General features: G+C 39.4%; 1 protein-coding gene and 1 pseudogene across 1 annotated transcript in view; one reads left to right on the top strand and one right to left on the bottom strand.

The window, feature by feature from the left end:
- TWIST1 (twist family bHLH transcription factor 1) overlaps positions 1–21,506 on the top strand; it is a 135,500-nt gene that overhangs the window by 81,204 nt on the left and 32,790 nt on the right. The window lies entirely within an intron of this gene.
- On the bottom strand, positions 9,149–9,597 carry LOC145522310 (ubiquitin-conjugating enzyme E2 D4 pseudogene; annotated as a pseudogene).

The raw sequence follows: 21,506 nt of genomic DNA, 5'->3' as shown, positions 1-21,506 counted from the left end.
TAATAGGTAAAAAGCTCTTTACAGATAAACTTTAATGACTAAAGAAAAACATCAAAGTAACAGGAAAATGAACACATGCTATCAGTTCAGTTCAGTTGCTCAGACGTGTCTGATTCTTAGCGACCCCATGGACTGCTGCACGCCAAGCCTCCCTGTCTGTCACCAACTCCTGGAGTTTACTCAAACTCATCTCCGTTGAGTCGGTGATGCCATCCAACCATCTCATCCTCTGTCGTCCCCTTCTCCTCCCGTCTTCAATCTTTCCCACCATCAGGGTCTTTTCAAATGAGTCAGCTTTGTGCATCAGGTGGCCAAAGTATTGGAGTTTCAGCTTCAACATCAGTCCTTCCAATAAACACTCAGGACTGATCTCCTTTAGGATAGACTGGTTGGATCTCCTTGCAGTCCAAGGGACTCTCAAGAGCCTTCTCCAACACCACAGTTCAAAAGCATCAATTCTTCGATGCTCAGCTTTCTTTAGAGTCCAACTCTCACATCCATACATGACCACTGGAAAAACCATAGCCTTGACAATCCAGACCTTTGTTGTCAAAGTAATGTCTCTGCTTTTTAATATGCTATCTAGGTTGGTCATAACTTTTCTTCTAAAGAGCAAGCATATTTTAATTTCATGGCTGCAGTCACCATCTGCAGTGATTTTGGAGCCCAAAAAAATAAAGTCTGACACTGTTTCCACATCTATTTCCCATGAAGTGATGGGACTGGATGCCATGATTTTCATTTTTTGAATGTTGAGTTTTAAGCCAACTTTTTCACTCTCCTCTGTCTCTTTCATCGAGAGGCTCTTTAGATCCTCTTCATTTCCTGTGGTAACTGTGGTGTCACCTGCATATCTGAGGCTACTGATATTTCTCCTGGCAATCTTGATTCCATCTTGTGCTTCATCCAGCCCAGCATTTCACATGATGTACTCTGCATATAAGTTCAATAAGCAGGGTGACAAGATACAGCCTTGACATACTCCTTTCCTGATTTGGAACCAGTCTGTTGTTCCATGTCCAGTTCTAATTGTTGCTTCTTGGCCTGCATACAGATTTTTCAGGAGGCAGGTCAAGTGGTCTGGTATTCCCATCTCTTGAAGGATGTTCCACAGTTTGTTGTGATCCACACAGTCAAAGGCTTTGGCATAATCAATAAAGCAGAAGTAGATGTTTTTCTGGAACTCTCTTGCTTTTTCGATGATTCAACAGATGTTGGCAATTTGATCTCTGGTTCCTCTGCCTTTTCTAAATCCAGCTTGAATATCTGGAAGTTTACGGTTCACGTACTGTTGAAGCTTGGCTTGGAGAATTTTGAGCATTACTTTTCTAGTGTGTGAAATGAGTACAGTTTTGCGGTAGTTTAAGCATTCTCTGGCATTGCCCTTCTTTGGGATTGAATGAAAACTGACCTTTTCCAGTCTTGTGGCCACTGCTCAGTTTTCCAAATTTGCTGGCGTATTGAGTGCAGCACTTTCACAGCATCATCTTTTAGGATTTGAAAGAGCTCAACTGGAATTCCCTCACCTCCACTAGCTTTGTTCAGAGTGATGCTTCCTAAGGCCCACTTGACTTCATATTCCAGGATGTCTGGCTCTAGGTGAGTAATCACACCATTGTGATTATCTGGGTCAGGAAGATCTTTTTTGTACAGTTCTGAATGACACAGTGGTTTTCCCTACTTTCTTCAATATAAATCTGAATTTTGCAATATAGAGCTCATGATCTAAGCCACAATGAGTTCTACGTCTTGTTTTTGCTGACTTATAGAGCAAGCGGTATCTCATGACAGTATGACTATAACTTTGAATGTGCAGCTAAGGGTCTTCCAACTTACTTGAGCAATTCCTGACTCTTCCTTACACCTTTACAAATATTTGAGGAGGCACTGCGCCTAAATTACAAGCCAGTGTGTGCCCAGCCACCCCAGTCCCAGCTTGCTTTCCATGTGTTTTAGTTTTCTGTTACTGCATAAATAATAGCCAAAAACTTAGCTTAAAGCAACACACATTTACAATCTCAGTTTCTGTGAGTATGCAGTCTATGGACAGTTTAGCTGGACCTTGTACTTGGAATCTCATGAGGATGTAATCAAGGTGTTGGCCAGGACTGAGTTCTCATCTGGAGGCTCAAGTAGGAAGAATGTGCTTCCCAGCTTATGGATTGTCTGCAGCATTCAGGTCCTTGTGTTTGTAGTATTCGTGGCCACTTGCTTTACACAGCTGCAAGGGAGGGAAGAGTCTGCTAGCAAGACAAAGTCTCCTGTGATGTAACATAACCATGGGAGTGATATTCTCATCATCCTTACCATATTCTGTTGATTGGAAACAAGTCATGGATCCCACAAACACAAAAGGGGAGGTGAGAATACTAGCACATGAGTACTTGGAGGTAGGAATCTTGAGTCACAATAAAACCTGTCCACCACATCATGTGATGGAAAGAGTCTAGGGGGCCTGCACACACTGCTAGGCCTTTGCCAAGGGCTTTCTGCTTTGGATGAGCCATGTGCTGTTTGTGCTATTTTGAGATGATACTTACTATAGCACCACTTGTATTTTTATTTATTTTTATTTTACAATGTTCTGTTGGTTTCTGCTCTACAACAACTCTGCTAAGTCGCTTCAGTCGTGCCCGACTCTGTGCGACCCCATAGACGGCAGCCCACCAGGCTCCGCCATCCCTGGGATTCTCCAGGCAAGAATACTGGAGTGGATTGCCATTTCCTTCTCCAGTGCATGAAAGGGAAAAGTGAAAGTGAAGTCGCTCAGTCGTGTCCGACTCTTAGTGACCCCATGGACTGCAGCCTACTAGGCTCCTCCATCCATGGGGTTTTCCAGGCAAGAGTACTGGAGTGGGGTGCCACTGCCTTCTCCGTGCAACAACTCAAATCAGTCATAATTATACATACCACCTCCCTGTTGAGTTTCCCTCCCTCTGCATTCCCATCTTACCCTTCTAGATTGTTAGAGAGTGCCAGGCTGGGGTCCCTGTATGTATAACAGCTCCCTACTCATTATCTATGTTATGCATGATAGTGTATATATGTCAATACTATTTTCTCAATTTGTCCTACTCTCTCCTTCCCCTGCTGTGTCTGCAAGTCTGTTCTTTACATCTGCATCTCCATTCCTTTCCTCTAAAGAGAGTTTCATCAGTACTATTTTTCTAGATTCCATGTGTGCTTGTTCTTAGTTGCTCAGTTGTGTCCAGCTCTTTGTGACCCCAGGCAAGAATGATGGAGTGGGTTGTCATGTCCTCCCCCAGTGTGTCTTCACAACTCAGGGATTGAACCCAGGTCTCACATTGCAGGCAGATTCTTTACCATCTGAGTTAATATACGATATTTGTTTTCTTTTTCTGACTTACTTGGTATAACAGGCTCTGTGTTCATCCACCTCACTAAAACTGACTCAGATTTGTTCCTCTTTATGGCTGAGTAATATCCCATTGTATATATGTACCACATCATCTATCCATTCATCCGTCAGTGGACATCTAGATTGCTTCCATGTCCTTGCTATTGTAAATAGTGATGCAGTGAACATTGGGATACCTGTATCTTTTTGAATTGTGGTTTTCTCAGGGTATATGCCCAGTAGTGGGATTACTGGGTCATGTGAAAGTTTTATTTTTAGTTTATTGAGAATCTCCATACTGTTCTCCATAGAAGCTGTGTCAGTTTACATTCTCACCAACAGTGTAGGAGGGTTCCCTTTTCTCCCCATCCTCTCTAGTACTTATAGTCTGTAGTGGTTCTTTTTTTGTTTGTTTTTGATGATGGCCATTCAGATGAGTGGAGAAGGCAATGGCACCCCACTCCAGTACTCTTGTCTGGAAAATCCCATGGACAGAGGAGCCTGGTAGGCTGCAGTCCACGGGGTTGCAAACAGTTGGACACGACTGAGCGACTTCACTTTCACTTTTCACTTTCATGCTTTGGAGACGGAAATGGCAGTCCACTCCAGCGTTCTGTCTTGCCTGGAGAATCCCAGGGATGGGGGAGCCTGATGGGCTGCCGTCTGTGGGGTCTCACAGAGTTGGACACGTCTGAAGCGATTTAGCAGCAGCAGCATTCAGATGAGTATGAGTTGGTACCTCACTGTAGTTTTGTTTTGCATTTCTGTAATAATGAATGATGTTGAACATCTTTTCATGTATTTGTTGGCCATCTGTATGTCTTCTTTGCAGAAATGTCTGTTTAGGTCTTCTGCCCATTTTTTGATTGGGCCATTTGTTTTTCTGATAACTGAGTTGTATGAGCTGCTAATCTGTTTTGGAGATTAATCCTTTGTCAGTTTCTTCATTTGCAATTATTTTCTCCCATTCTGAGGGTTGTCTTTTCATCTTATTTATGGTTTACTTTGCTATGCAAAAGCTTTTAAGTTTAATTATATCCCATTTGTTTATTTTTGTGTTTATGTCCATTACTCTAGGAGATGTATCAAAGAGGACCTTCCTCTGATTTATGTCAAAGGGTCTATTGCCTATCTTTTCCTCTAAGAGCTTTATTGTTTATGACCTTATATTTAACTGTTTAATCCATTTTGAGGTTTTTTTTGTGTATGATGTTAGGGAATATTCTAATTTCAGCCTTTTACATGTAGCTGTCTAGTTTTCCCACCCCACTTATTGAAGAGACTCTTTGTCCCATTATATATTCTTGCCTCCTTTGTCAAAGATAAGGTGCCCATAAGTGTGTGGATTTATATCTGGGCTTTCTATCTTGTTCCATTGGTCTATATTTCTGTTTGGGGGCCAGTAACATACTATCTTCATGATCGTATCTTTGTAGTATAGTCTGAAGTCAGGAAGGTTCATTCCTCCATTTCCATTTTTCTTTCTCAAAATTGCTTCGACTATTCAACGTCTTTGGTGTTCCCATACAAGTTGTGAAAATTTTTTTTCTAGTTCTGTGTGAAATACCATTGGTAGTTTAATAGGGATTGCGTTGAATCTGCAGATTGCTTTGGGTAAGTATAGTCATTTTCACAAGATTGATTTTTCCAGTCCCAGAACATGATATGTCTATCCATCTGTTTGTGTAATCTTTGATTTTTTTCATCAGTGTCTTAGAGTTTTCAGTATACAGATCATTTGTCTTTAAGGCAGGTTTATTCCTAGGTATTTTATTCTGTTTGTTTCAGTGGTAAATGGGATTATTTCCTTAGTTTCTTTTTCTGATTTTTCATTGCTAGTGTATAGGAATGCAAGGGATTTTTCTGTATTAATTTTATATCCTGGGGCTTTACTAAGTTCATTGATAAAGCTGTAGTGATTTTCTGGTGGAATCTTTAGCGTTTTCTAAGTATAGTATCATGTCATTTGCAAACAGAATTTTGCTTCTTCTTTTCCTATCTGGATTCCTTTTATTTCTTTTTCTTTGATTGCTGTGCCTAGGATTTCCAAAACTATGTTTAATAATAGTGACAAGCGTGGGCACCCTTGTCTGGTTCCTGATTTTAGAGGAAGTGCTTTCAGTTTTACACCATTGAGGATAATATTTTCTGTGGGTTTGGCATGTATGGCCTGTATATTAAGTTGAGTTAGGTTCCTTCTATGCTGATTTTCTGGAGAATTTTTATCATAAGTGGGTGTTTATTTATGATAAAAATAAAAAAGCTTTCCCTGCATCTATTGAGATGATCATATGTTTGTTTTTTTTTCATTCAATTTGTCAATATGGAATCACATTGATTTGTGTATATTGAACAATCATTGCATCCCTGGGATAAACCCCAATTGATCATGGTGTATGATCTTTTTAATATGTTCTTGGAGTTTGTTTGCTAGAATCTTGTTGAGAATTTTTGCATCTATGTTCATTGGTGATATTGGCCTGTAATTTTTTTTTCTCGTATCTTTGCCTGGTTTTGGTATCAGGGTGATGTTGGTCCCTTAAGTAAGTTTGGAGTTTTCCTCCCTCTGCATACTAGCCCCCTCAGAGTATCCTCAGGGCAGTCAACCCCTGTCCTTTCCCTGGTGTCTGAAGCCTGAGCCTCTTCACCCAGCCCTCACTTGACACAGTGGGCATGGAAACAGGAGCTCAGACTGGTAGGTTCTAATTGGCACTGATCTCTGTGGTGAGTTCTCTCCGCTTTGCCTTTCACACACCTGTTGTTGCACTCCCCTCTGAGGTGTTGAAGCTCCCCCCATCCCCACCCTTGAGGGGATTTGAAACTTTTCCTCTTTCACAGCTCCCTCCTAGAGGTACAGGTCCAATCCCAATCCCTTTTTTTCTTATATATTTTGCCCAACCCTGTTATGTGGAGGTTAGCTTGCCTTTTTGGATGTCTGGGATCTTCTGACAGCATTTAGAAGGTGTTCTGTAGGAGTTGTTCCATGTGTATATGTATTTTTGATGTATTTGTGGGGAGGAGGAGAATCTCCATGTCTTACTCTTCTGCTATCTTGAAAGTGCCCCCTGTGTTCCTTTTTTATTGAGGAAGAACAAGGCTTTCCAGAAGCTCAGCTCAGTAGACTGCCTCTTATATCTTATTGGCTAGAAGTAAGCTCACATGACTACTTCCAAACTAATAACTGATCAAAGAGGATCAGATAACTACAGTTCTTTAGACTAAGGGAGATTTACTCCTTGGGCTGTGGTAAGAATCAAAAGTCGCTGAGATCAAGGTACCACAGGCACCATCTGAACAATCTAAACTTTCCCTCTGTCAGTAAGGAAAGGATTATTGGATATTGTATAGATAATGGAAAGGTGCTTTCATATTCACAGTGTACCTCACTCTTCTTCAAATTAAATCACTAGTAGTAGTAAATAGCACATGAAACCAAAGTATAAAATATAGCAGTAGTTGATTGAGAACATATTTTGGCCTCCATTTTCATGTGCTACCTAGGTTTTAGGTGTGAAGGGTTCTAAATGACATCCAGACTTCCTATTAATAACTTGATTTATTAACGTGCTTCAGGCCCATGGTACAAATAAATTATAATACTCAAGAACTTAATTTAGATTCTGGTATTTAGGACCCTTTGAGGTATGTTAATTAAATCTCAGTGTTCTCATTTGTAAAACAGAAATATCATTTATTTTGGGGACATATGCTATAATGTGGTTGTAAGGGTTCAATTCTTAGCACAGACTATGGCATTCTATAATGGATGCTAAGTTGCTTCAATCATGTCTGACTCTTTGTGACCCTATGGACTGTGGGCCACCAGGCTCCTCTGGCCATGGGATTTTCAAGACAAGAATACTGGTATGGGTTGCCATTTGCTTCTCCAGGGAATCCTCCCAACCCAGGAATCGAACCCACATCTCTTATGTCTCCTGCATTGGCAGGTAGGTTCTTTACCACTAGCTCCACCTGGGTTGGGAAGATCCCCTGGAGAAGGTAATGGCTACCCACTTCAGTATTCTTGCCTCAAGAATCCTTTGGACAGAGGAGCCTGGCAGACTATAGTCCATAGGGTTGCAGAGAGTCAGACACGACTGAGCAGCTAACACTTATGTGGCATTCTTTAAGTTACCTATAAATGTTTGCAATTGAGATTGCTCACTTATTACTATTCCTATATCCATGACTTATTGAATTATTAAAAGTGACCTCAATTTACTATTCATTGAGTAGTATAAATAGTGGGAGGAAGGGACACAAGCTTTAATATATTGAGAAATTTTGGCCTCACTTTAGTTAGGTGAACATAAATAAGTTTAGTTACTATCATACTAAATAAATACTAAAAAGTTAGTATTAAATAAGCACGTCTTCCCAACAAATTGGGAATCTCATAGGAATCAAGGCTGCTCCAGGAGTTTTTGGAAGACTAGACAGAAGTGGGATTTTTTTTGGATACTCCATCAAAGCAATTGCAATGTAGGTGCATTTTAAAACCTAGTGTAAAACCAAACTCCTACAAACAAATAAACAACCAACCAACAAATTCTGAGCTATTGTCTACAAAGACTGAATTTTTAAAAATAATTGATGTATATAGCTGATTTACAATATTGTGTGTTTCAAGTGTACAGTAGAATGATTTGGTTATACATATATACATATGTCTGTGTGTGTGTGTGTATTATAGGAGGCTTCCCAGGTGGTGCTAGTGGTAAAGAACCTGCCTGCCAATGCAGGAGATGTGAGACTCGGGTTAGATCCCTGGGTAGGGAATATCCCCTGGAGGAGGGCATGGCAACCCACTCCAGTATTCTTGCCTGGAGAATCCCATGGACAGAAGAGCCTGGAGGGCTACAGTCCATAGGGTTCCACAGAGTCAGACATGACCGAAGTGACTTAGCACGCACGCACATGTATACACACACACATGTGTTTTCTGATTTTTTTAAGGATTATGAATGAATTATATTTTTATTTACATTTAGCAGTCCCCTCCCCACTGTGTTCTGGAAAGTGAATGGCTCACACTTGGACTTCATGTAGGCTCTGAATGGGAGGAGGTTGAGGTAGTGATAAACCTCATCAGATAGAAAAGCATAACCCAGAGCATTCCAGGTTTCATAATTTTGATCTTCTAAAAGATCAGTTATCTCATGGTGTTTTACTATTTTTTAAAAAAGTTATACTAAATAGAATTCCTGACATCTATTTACTGCTTCTCAGTGTGAGGGGAGAGTGCCAGCATGTGGTACAGACAAGGAAGGCTGGTGGGATCTGTGGGGCAAGGCCTCCAATTCCCAGTGACACTGTTACCAGCAACTCCTGAGATGAGTTGAGACTCTTCAGGATGTGGTTTGCGGCAGATAGCATGTGAGGAAAGCCTGCCCGCTCTGTCCTGGACCCCCAGGCTGGCACTGAGTTTTAAAGGCAAAGAGCATGTGGTAAGGGGCCAGGCTGAGGCGCCTTTGCAAGTGATGCTGCCTGAGTGAGGCCAGGCAGGGGGTCTCACAGGTTCCCTCAAGAGGTGAGCAGTGAGTCAGGGTGGAGGGACTGATTCCAATGTAGTCAGGAAGGCTGCAGATCAAAACAGTGGCTACTGAGCTGGCATCAGTGACATGACTGTGTCAAAACCACGATGGCCGAGAGTGGTACCAACATGCTGTGGTTGGAGAAAGTGGGCAACCAGCGTTTGTTTGCAGAAGAGATGACGCTCTGTGAGTGGCTCAGCCAGTAGCTCAGCTCAGCTTCTCTTGGACAATGTCTCCCATAAAACCTCTGAGTTACTTACATAGCATATTTCTATGTCCATTCTCTCACTAATGTGTTATACATTTTTCTGTCAGCCTTATGAGTGTGGGCTGTCTCTGGCATCAGAGGGTCTTCAGGGTTGGGTCACAGAACAGGGAGCAGATGAAAAAGAAAACTTTTGACACTCTCAGTGCTAGAGACCATTCGGACCCCAGGATGTCAAAGTAGATGCTGCTGCTGCTGCTGCTGTTGATGTTGGGGTGTTAAACTTTGGTTGTGAAACCAATGTTTGGGGGCTTGAAAGGATAATCTGTAGGCAAGTGGATGGTCAAGAAGAAAATGCCTACTTGGTAGGGACTGTCATTCAGGCCCATGAAGGTGGCCTGCCAGTGGAACAAATCATCTCCCACAGGTCTTGCAGAGCAATGGGCAGGAGGGTCCCTCTGCAAGCCAGTTAATTTCTTCTGGATCCACTTCAGCACCATCCTTCTGCTGCTGGGGATGGGGGCTCCTGGTCCAGGGCTACCAGAGGTAACCTGCTGCTGTCTTGGCTCTGATTCTTTTCCATTATAGGTTATTGTAAGATATTGAATATAGTTCTGTGTGCTATCAAGAAACTCCTTGTTGCTTACCTATTTTTCGTATGGTAGTGTATAATTGTTAATCCTGTGCTTTTACCCCTCCCCAAGCTTTTCTTTGGTAAACATAAATTTGTTTCCTATGTCTGAGTCTGTTTCTTCTTTGTAAATGAGTGCATTTTTATTCCTTTTTAGATTGCACATATAAGTAATATCATATAATGTTTGTCCTTCTCTGGCTTATTTCACTCAGTGTGATAATCTCTAGGTCCATGGCATTATTTCACTGTTTTTTATGACCAAGTATTATTCTACTGTTTATATATGTCACATTTTCTTTTTCATTAATCTGTTCATGGACACTTACGTTGCTTTCATGTATTAGCTATTCTAAATATTGCTTATGTGAAAATTGGGGTACATGTATATTTTCAAATTAAGATTTTCATCTTTTATGGATGTATGCCCAGGAGTAGGATTGCTAGATCATATGGTAACTCTAGTTTTTTAAGGAACCTCCATACTGTTTTCCATAGTGGCTACAACAAAGACAGATTCCATTTTTAATGATATTTTAAAAGCTGTCCTGTTACATACAGAGCAGACCCCACCCTCAGCCCATTAAAATAAATTAACTGATAGTTTCATGTCTAAGTTTAGCATTGCAGAAGTTAGGACTGTTCATCCTTTATAATATAAAATCACATAAACTGACCACAGGTATGAGATAAAAAGAAAAATAAAATTCTTCAAAGAGCAAAAAGACATATTGAAGCACAGAGATTCAGAGAGAATTGGAGTCATTTAAAGTGAGTGACCTGGGGAGGTACAAGCCTACACATGGCTCTGTCAGTTTTTCTTATCCTGATTTTATGTTAAAATAAATAGCTCCCTGGCTAAACATGCCATGTTTCAGGGGTTTCACTCCACGCCATGAAACATTATTCAGTGAAGAGCTAAGACAACCAAGAGATTGTTTATTCAACAGCTTTTTTGAACATCTATTAACATTATATATAAGACACTAGGCAAAGATTGTGGAGGGTAAGTTTTATTTTTGGTCTTTTTTTAAAGTTAGTGCTTTAAACTTCTAAGTAATTACATTCTCTTTTTGATGCTAAAATGTAAAATGTGTTATAGCTTAATACATATGATGTTTCCAAGGGATTAAAACAGGAAAACATGTGAAGCCAATGAACATTTTGAGGGATGAAAGATAGCTTGCTGTGATTCGCTCTAAAACTTGAAAAATCTAATTACTACATGTGGGAAAAGACATGTAGAAATAATGACAAGACTTCTCTATATCCATTACTTAGACTAAGTTTCGTATAAAATTTGATCATTTTGATTGTTTTCCCTAATGTTCATATGATATCTATGTCCCCAGTACGAAAATCTTCCAACTTGTCTCCATCATTCTGGATGAAAAGTTCTCCAGTTCAGAATCCAGTTATTTGTTTAGTTTTACTAGTGTTTATTACATCAAGAAAATTTATTACTTTCTGTGATAGTGTCATCCTTGCAGCTCGGCCTCTCTAAACCCACAGTTTGTGAATCCTTTCGGTGTAAAGAGTGCCGACAATTTGGGCTTACTCTAGTCAAAAGTTGGTCTTCTAAACCCTTCCATGTCTAACAGTTACTGCCTTCTCCACACAGCATCCTGAATAACCAACCAATTCTTGCCACCCATGCCAGTCCACCATCCTGCTTTCTTTCCTTCCCTTTCTACAATCATACCACATCTTTTTTTTTTTTTTTCCCCTGATCAGTAATAACAACCAATACCTCAAAAATCTATCCTTAATACTAAGGAACTCTGAGAGCCTGAAGGTCTAATGGGAACATATTAGAGAAGACTTCCCATAGCAGCATAAGTTTTTTTTGTCTCAGCTAACCCAAAAGATATTTATAGTGGTTGTATAGAGACTGTGTCTCTGCCCTTATCATCCAACCTGGGGAGTAACTCTGTATGAGGAAGTGCTTACATCTTATTAAGTAGCCCATAATTTGCTGAATTCCTGTTGACAAAGTCATAAACTGTAGCTTATTTTTTCTTGTTTTCCATATATGAGGTTTTATGTAATTTGTTTTCATTTTCCTTTAATTGATTGGCCATTGCTGAAACATGAATTATTTATGTGTTGGATGCTTAGGAAAACTTTCAGTTTTGAAATGGGAGTAGGGTAAGTGATACTTTGGCCAAAACTTACAATCTCATCTCAAAAATCTCTAGAAGAACAGCAAAATCAATATTCAAGAAGAGTATGGATTATTTAGCTGTTTCTTATTCATATTTTAATATTTTCAGCTATAATTTTTGCATTAACATGCACTTAATAACCCCACTCCAGTACTCTTGCCTGGAAAATCCCATGGACAGAGAAGCCTGGTAGGCTGCAGTCCATGGGGTCGTTACAAGTCGGACACAGCTGAACGACTTCACTTTCACTTTTCACTTTCATGCATTGGAGAAGGAAATGGCAACCCACTCCAGCATTCTTGCCCGGAGAATCCCAGGGACGGGAGAGCCTGGTGGGCTGCCGTCTATGGGGTCGCACAGAGTTGGACACGACTGAAGCGACTTAGCAGCAGCAGCACTTAATAAAGGTGTTTTATAACATCAATTCTCACAACTAGGGGTAGACTGACACTGTGGGTGTCCTAGATAAGTTATTGAGGGTCACTTCAAAATGATTTAAAATGCTTCAATATTTTATTCAAATATTTTATATGATTTATTTAATTTTGTATATTTTATTTAAATATATATTTTAAATTTTATTTTTATTTAAATATAATCACTTTACAATGTTGTGTTAACTTCTGCTGAACAACAAAGTGACTCAGCCATATGTATACATATATCCCCTCCCTCTTGAGCCTCCCTCCCACTCCTCACCCCTCTAGGTCATCACAGTGTACCAAACTGAGCTCCCTGTGCTATACAGTAGGTCCCACTAGCTATCTGTTATGCACATGGTAATATATATATGCTATTCCTACTCTCTCAGTTTGTCTCACCCTCCCCTTTCTCCCTCTGTCCACATGTCTGCTCTTTATGTCTGCATCTCTCTCCCTGCCCTACGAACAGGCTCATCTATAAAATTTTTCTAGATTCCGTACATATGAATCAATATACGGTATTTGTTTTCCTCTGACTTCACTCTGTATGACAGACTCTAGGTCCATCTACATCACCACAAATGACCCAAATTTATTTCTTTTATGGCTGAGTAATATTCCATTGTATATATGTACCACATCTTCTTTATCCATCTATCTGTCAGTGAACATTTAGGTGGCTTACACATCCTGGCTATTGTAAATAGTGCTACAGTGAACACTGGGGCACATGTATCTTCTTGAATTATGGTTTTCTCCAGGTATATGCCCAGTAATGGGATTGCTGGGTCATACCTTAGTTCTATTTTTAGTTTTTTTTCAGTAACCTCCATACTTTTCTCAATAGTGGCTGAATCAGTTTACTTTCTCACCAGCAGTGCAAGAATGTTTCTTTTTTTTGACACCCTCTCCAGCATTTGCTGCTTGCAGATTTTTTGATGATGGCCATTCTGACTGGTGTGGGATGATGCCTCATTGTAGTTTTGATTTGCCTTTTTAATGCAAATATGATTTAATAATGAGCAACATTGAGCATCTTTTCATATGTTTATTGGCCATCTGTATGTCTTTGGAGAAATGTCTATTTAAGTCTTCTGCCCATTTAAAAAAATTATTTATTTTTGGCTGTGCTGGGTCATCATTGCTATGCAGGCTTTTCTCTAGCTGCAGTGAGTGGGGGCTATTCTCTAGTTGCAGTGTGTAGGCTTCTCATTGCGGTGTTTTCTCTTGTCGGGGAGCACAGGCTCTAGGGCAAGCAGGCTTCAGTAGTTGGGGCGCATGGGCTCAGTAGTTGCACCTGGGCTCTGGAGCACAGTCTCAATAGTTGTGGCACACAGGTTTAGTCACTTTGTGGCATGTGGGGTCTTCCTGGATCAAGGATCGAACTCGTGTCTCCTGCGTTGGCAGGTGGACTCTACCACTGAGCTGCCAGGGAAGCTCCCCACTCATTTTTTGATTGACTTGTTTTTCTGATGTTGAGTTGTGTAAGCTTTTGTATATTTTGGAGATTAATCTTTTGTCGGTTGCTTCACTTGCAAGTATTTTCTCCCATCCTTGTTTGTCTTTTTGTCTTGTTTATGGTTTACTTTGTTGTGGAAAAGCTAAGTTTAATAAGGTCCCATTTGTTAACTTTTGTTTTTATTTTCATTATACTAGAAGGTGGCTCAAAAAAGATCTTGCTGTGATTTATGTCAAAGCATGTTCTGCCTATGTTTTCCTCTAAGAGTTTTACAGTGTCTGACCTTACATTCATGTCTTTAATCCATATTGAGTTTATTGTTGTGCATGGTGTTAGGAAGTGTTTTAATTTCATTCTTTTACATGTAGCTGTCCAGTTTTCCTAGCATCACTTATTGAAGAGACTGTTTTTTTGCCATTGTATATTCTTGCTTCCTTTGTCAAAGATTAGGTGGCTGTAGTCTCTGGTTTGTCTCTGGGCTTTCTATCCTATTCTGTTGATCTATATTTTAACTTTTGTACCAGTATCACACTGCTTGATTACTGGAGCTTTGTAGTATAATCTAAGTCAGGGAGCCAATTGCTCCAGTTTCACTTTTCTTTCTCAAGATTGCTGTGGCTATTTGGGATCTTTTGTGTTTCCATACAAATTGTGAATTTTCCTTTGTTCTAGTTTTGTGAAAAATGCCATTGGTAATTTGATAGGGATTGCATTGAATCTGTAGATTACTTTGGGTAGTATAGTCATTTTAACAATATTTATTCTCCCAATCCAGGAGCATGGTATATTTCTCCATCTGTTTGTTTCACCTTTGATTTCTTTCATCAGTGTCTTATACTTTTCTGCATGTAGGTCTTTTGTCTCTTAGGTAGGTTTATTTCAGGTAGGTTTATTCCTGTATTTAAATAAAAACATTTCTTTATTAGAGTTAGAGGTAACTCAGTTTTCTATTAATACTTTTTATCTTCATAATTAGGAATATATTACTTGGACAGAATACAACATATAATTTCAAATTATTTGGGATTATTTTTGTTTCACAAACTTCTCATTGCTCATTATCATATAGCATCAGTCACTCATGCTCACTAAAGATAAAGCTTATATTTTCTTTCCTAGTATCTGCTCTACTGTCAGCTTCTGCACAGGCAAGGTACTTCTGATTTTTTTCTCCTGTGCTTTTCTTTTATGATTTTTCTGAAATAAATATATTCTTTGGAGACAGTTAAATGGTTTCCATTTTTAAATGAAAATTTAAATCACCTGTTCCTGGTCACCTGCCCTGAGGCTGCCAACTGCTGGAAAACTATGGCTTTGTTGATCCTCAGAATTAGGACCCAGAGTGGCACTGCATAGCCTACACATATGTGTGGCAAAAATTTTCAATAGAGACAGGCTAGTGAGGGTGATGAGTGTTTGTTATTTCCACTCTGGATGCTATCTGTTTCAGGGAAATCAGGGCCAGTTGACCTCTTGCCAGTTATGTAAGAAGTCCCATGTGGAGATCTGCATTAGCTGGCATCATATTACTATTTTTTTTCCACAGTGATATTTTAGTACATTTTATAGTTGGCTTCCAAAGCAGCTGCCCAGTTAAACTACCCCTTGATATGATTTGGCTTGCAACTATCATAGTTATTGAATTAACATTCCGGACAGTACTTCCTTCTAATGTCAGGAAAACCCCACTGTATCAACTGCCAAGGAGAGAAGGTCTTTGTAATACCCAGCTAATATGCAGTGGTATTATATCTATCATATATTAATCTGCACAAGCTTCACAACTTCTTAGAGCCTTGGGAAGCAAGACTGTTTCTTTTCAATGTGGTTGGCTTCAACTGCAATCATTCAATAGACCATACACTTTTTTCTCTATGTGAATAAATGGATACAGGAATTTTTTTCTACTAAAAATTCTTGATTGAGTGCAGATGAGCAGGAAGGAAAGGGATTTGTTTTTTACTAAAAGAAAAATTATTAATCACATCAAAAGTGTACTATGTTGTTGTGTTGTTCAGTCACTAGGTCATACCTGACTCTTTGCTACCCAATGGACTGCGGTACACCAGGCCTCCCTGTCTTTCACTGTCTCCCAGAGTTTGCTCAAATTCATGTCCATTGAGTCAATGATGCCATCCAACCATCTCATCCTTTGTTGCCCCCTTCTCCTTCTACCCTCAATCTTTCCCAGCATCAGGGTCTTTTCCAATGAGTCAGCTCTTCCCATCAGGTGGCCAAAGTTTTGGAGCTTCAGCATTATTCCTTCCAGTGAATATTCAGAGTTGATTTTCTTAAGGATTGACTGATCTCCTTGCTGTCCAAGGGACTCTCAAGAGTCTTCTTCAGCACCACAGGGTACTGTACAACTCCCATTTTTAAGAATTTTTTACAGTGATGGTTTAAAGCAGAAGTTTGTTCTTAGTTTCTGTTTTCTAAAACTGCTGCTCTCATATTTCTTTTCCTTCACATATTTTAAGGTATCTCTACCTTCTTAGTTCTGCTTGAAAACACTACCCTATAGATAAAAGAGTTTAAAATGTAATGCATGGTTTTCCCTAATGGTATTAGTACTATTCCTTATGAAGTTAATAATTTTCCTCAGGTTAACTGCATGTCTACTTTATGACTGGGAAGATGATCATTCAGGGAAGAGGACTGAATGGCTTTGATGATGTAGTTTAGGAATTGCTTTGTCATGGAGTCCTATATAAAAATTTGTCAGACTTGCCCAGGAGATTCTCACAATAGCCTCTAATGTGGAAGTTTGGTCCAGAGAAATACTGAAGCAAAGCAAAAAGTTTTAAAAGGTAGTGCTATATTTGAGAATAGAAAATAAATCTTCTTAGTCCTTCCAACCAGGTATGCAGATGACTCTGATAAGGATTCTTGTGTGGATCCTAGACTATTAATAAAGATGCTTTCAGCTTAGAATGCCTGGGACACTACTCCTGACCACTATTACCTGTAACAAGCCCTCACAGACATTTCTCCTAAGGTGTGGCTGAACTGGCCCTTGTGGTTCTTACTGTGATCACAGGATGCATTTCAGCAAAAACCATCACGAGCTTTGAGGAAAATGATTCATTACTCACAGGTCCTGGAGGGTACCCTGCATGCCTGAGGGCACACAGCGAAGTCTTGGCTAGAGTGCACAGACCTTTATTAGGGTCCGAGCTTGGGATGGCTTGGGTTTTGCAAGTTTCTTCTTTATTGGCTAATTTAAGACATCAGGGCAGGAATTCCAGTGCACGAAAGGAGAAGTGGTATCACTCAAATGGTCTAGGTGATCCTGGGCTTTCTAAAAGATGGAACTTTATGGGTGGGGTGGCCTCATTCTTTATTTGACCATTTTGTTAGTGGTTATATTATACAGCTGGCAATGTGTTTATTTATGATTGCTATCTTTTGAAATGGATGCCTCAGCAATTAAAAGGTCAACGTCAGGCGTCAGGTCAACTGATTACAACCAAAAAGCTTAATCTCAAGTGTTTATACTACAAGAATATTTGTTGTATTTATTCTTATCCATTATTTATAAAGGTCTTTGTGATATATATCTATCAAAATAATAGTGCAATAAACAATATTTATATTAAAATATTGGAAATTGTGTGAATATTGGAAACAATATATTTGTACTATTACCTTCAGAACTCTTAGTCCAGCATCTTACATTTGGACATTAAATTCATGTGGAAGACTGAAGTCAAAAGTTAAATGAGTATTACATCAATGAGGACACTCTGCCAGTGTTCTTTCCAGTTTGCTCATCTAGTTTCTCATTCACCTTAAGAGTTCTCTAACTGTGGACATTTTCCAAGAGTTTTAGGAAAAACTGAGAATTTTAAAAAATTGGGGTAAAAATACATGATATAAAATTTACCACTTTCACAAATTTTAAGTGTGGTATTAAGTCTGTTCCTATTGTTATGCAGCCATCACTACTGTCCATATCCAAATGAAACTCTTAACCCATTAAATGATATCTTCTCCCTTCCTCCAGCCCCTGGTAATTATCATTGTACTTTCTGTCTCTGAAGATTTTGACTACTCTAGAAACTTCATATAAATGGGATCATACATTTGTCTTTTTGTGACTGGCTTATCTCTTAGCATACTGTCTTCAAGTTTCATCCATATTGTAACCTATGTCAAAATTTCATTTATTTTAAAGGCTAAATTAGAGTCCACTGTATGTCTACAAAACATTTTGCTTATCCATTTATCTGTCAATGAGCTTCTTCCACCTTTTGGCTATTGTGAATAATGCTGCTATGAACATGGGTGTACCAATATCTCTTTGAGACCCTTCTTGAATCCTTTTGAGTATATATCTAGAAGTGGAATTACTGGTAATTACATATGGTAATTCTATGTTTAGTTCTTGGAGGAATCACCATAGTCTTCCACAGTGGTTGCACCATTTTTATTCCCACTAGCAATGCATAGGAGTTCCAATTCCTCCTTATTATTGCCAATACTTATTTTCTGTTTTTTGTTTTGTTTTGAATAATAGCCATCCTAATTTGTATGAAGTGGTAACATTGTAGTTTTGATTTACACTTCTCTGATGACTAGTGATGTTGAACATCTTTCCATGTGCTTATTGACCATTTGTATATCTTTGGACAAATACATATTCAGGTCTCTTGCCCACTACTAAATCAGTTCTTTGTTGCTGTTGAGTTTTAGGATTCTTTATATATTCTGAGTATCAATTCCATGTCAAATAGATGATTTATGAATACTTTCTCTCATTCCATTGTTTGCATTTTCATTCTTTGGATGTTGATTGTGGCCTTCAATGCACAAAAGTTTTTAATTTTGGTGAAATTTAACTTACCTATTTTTTCCTGCATTGCCTGTCCTTTAAATACCATAACCAAGAAAATCATTGCCAAATTCAATGTCATGGAGTGTTTTTTGTTTTTCTCCCTTGTTTCTTTCTAAGGCTTTGGTAGTCTAAGCTTTTAAGTTTACATTTTTTATCCATTTTGAGTTCATTTCCACATATGATGTAAATTAAGGGTCCAACTTCAGTTGTCTTTAATTTTTATTTTTTGCTTGTGGGTATCCAGTTTTCCTAACACCATTTCTTGGAATGATTGTCCATTCCCCATTGAGTGGTTTCATACCCTTGTAGAAAATCAGTCATCCAAATTTTGTGAGGGTTTATTTCTAGGCAGTCTAATCTTTTCCATTGATCTAGATGTCTGTATTATGCCAGTACCACACTGCTTTGATTACCTTAGGTTTTAAAATAAGGAAGTGTGAGACCTCTAACTTTTTCCTTTTCAAGGTTTGTTTTTGGCTAGTCAAGATCCCTTGAAATTTTATAATAATTTTAGAATACATTTTTCTTTGCTTTAAAAAGAAAGAAAATCTTTGGGTTTTTCATATAAATTGCATTGAATCTGTAGACACTTTAGGTATTACTGAATTCTTCTCAATGTTAAGTTTTCCAGTCCATTGGATCTTTTTCCTTTTTTGTGTGTGTTTATTAATTTCTTTCAGAACGTATAATTTCCAGTGTACAAGGCTTTCATATGTATCTTATTCTCTCATTAAGTGAAATAGTTTCCTTATTTTACCCTTACATTGTTCATTGTTAGTATTGATAACATAGACTACAACTAACTTTGTGTGTTTATTTGTATCCTGCAACTCTGCTCAAATCATTCATTAGGTCTAGCAGATTTTGTGGAATCTTTAGTTTTCTACATATAAGATCATGTCATCAGTGACCAGAGATAACTTTGGTTTCCTTTTCAATTTGGATCTCTTTTATTTTTCTCTTTTGTTTCTTTCTCTTGCCTAGTTGCTCTGGCTAGAATTTTCACTACTGTGTTGAATAGAAGTGATGGAAGTGGACAACCTTGTTCCTGACTTTAGTGTAAAAGCTTTCAGTCTTTAACCATTGAGCATTCTGATTATTACTTTTATATGTCAACTTGACTGGGCTATGAGGTACCCAGACATTTGGTCAGTCATTCTGGGTGTGGTTATGGGGGTATTTCTGGATGAGATTACACACAAGTTGGTAGACTGAGGAGAGCTGATTACCTTTTCCAGTGTGAGTGGACATCATCAAATTAGGTGAAGGAATGAAGAGAACAAAAAGGCTGACCCACCCATGAGTAAGGGGCATTTCTTCTGTCTGAGTGCTTTTGGGTGGGGGTATCATTTTTTTTTTTTCCCCCCAGTCTCTAAAGAACTTGAGCTGAAGCAATGGCTTTTTCCAAGTCTTGAGCCTACCACCCTTCAGGCTAGAACTATACCCTCATCTCTCCTAGGACTCCACCTTACCATCCACAGATCTTGGGACTTGCCACCTTCCATAATCATTTTAATCAATTCCAAGTCATAATAGTAATAATAATAATACACATATATATGTTGGAGGAGTGTGTAATTTCCTTGGTTCTTCTCGCCACAGCAAAAATTTGAAGCGATGGATGGGCCAGTGTTACAGCTCCATGTTACAGCTCAGTTTTATTTAGAAAGCAAAGGAAAACACATGCTGGAGGCATGAGGGTGGGTCAACCCAAAAGACAAAAGACTGGAAGAGAAGAGAACCGCACCCCCTCCCCTGCCTGGCTCAGTGTTGGCTCCTCTTTTTATGTTTTTTCCTCCTCCCCCTGGGCCTGCCCTATGTAAATTGGGCTAGCCAGGAGGGCTGTTTGTTTTACCTGAGGTCCTCACTCTGGTCCTTGGATCTTCATTTGTTCTATATTCTCAGGCTTTTCTCTTCATCTTTAGCCACCACCATTCTGGACTCCTTTTTCCTATTCTAACTACCTCACATTCCCCCCTCAAGAGATGGGAAGCCCAGTTCTTTGGAAATAGGGGCATCGAGGTCTCTCTGGCTACTTCCTGCTGAACTGGGATGGTGAGAGGCATTGGGCAATGCCCTCTTGCTAGTCTCAAGCCTCAGATTCCTTATAGCGGTGCCCATCTGAGGGTGAGTGATGTTTTTCGTGGTCGGCTGTAGTTTGATATATCCTTGTTGAACTGGCACTGCATGTTGTAGCTTGTTAACCTGGGCAGAGACAAAACTGGTTAAACAATTGATAATACATGGAGCAATCATAAGCAGCATCAATATGGTGATAACAGAGATTAGTAGGGGCATTAGCCAACTCCAGATTCCCTCTCACCAGGAGAAGGACTCCCCCAAAGAGAGATTGTAGCCACCCTGAGGACTCTCCAGATCATTCTTTGAGATCCTGTAGGATCTGAATATTTTTAGACTTTCTTTAACTTAGCTGGAGGTATTTACCCAGAAACAATACGTCTCATTGAAGATGGCTCAAGTCCCTCCTTGTTCAGGGATCAGGAGATCTATCTCCTGTCTGTTTTGGAATACAACTCCTGCCAAGGTGTGTTGGCTCTTTAACACTATCCTGAGAATTCTTATCCCCAGAAACTTAATTTTGCGGTGTTCATTAGTATGGCACTCATTTGCAGTTCTGAATCTCCCAGGGGCTCACAGGTATATTGAGTGTCCTCTTCTGTTTTCTTCCATGGCTTGACTTGTGAGTAGTGAATCCAGAAGTCATGTCCTGGTACTTTGATGGCTGTGGGGGTAGAAAGTATTACAGGGTAGAGGCCCTTCCATATGGCCTGGAGTTGAGCCTTTGGGGACCCATCTTTCCAGACTTTAGTTAGGACTTGAGTCCCTGGAGCATATAGTGGTGGCTCTTTAGAATCTTTTGGGTCCCGGTTGACACCC

The sequence above is a fragment of the Giraffa tippelskirchi genome, chromosome 10 (assembly GCF_054371585.1).
Source record: "Giraffa tippelskirchi isolate mGirTip1 chromosome 10, T2T-mGirTip1v1.2.pri, whole genome shotgun sequence".
NCBI classification, from domain to species: domain Eukaryota; kingdom Metazoa; phylum Chordata; class Mammalia; order Artiodactyla; family Giraffidae; genus Giraffa; species Giraffa tippelskirchi.
This window is presented reverse-complemented; position numbering and strand designations above follow the sequence as displayed.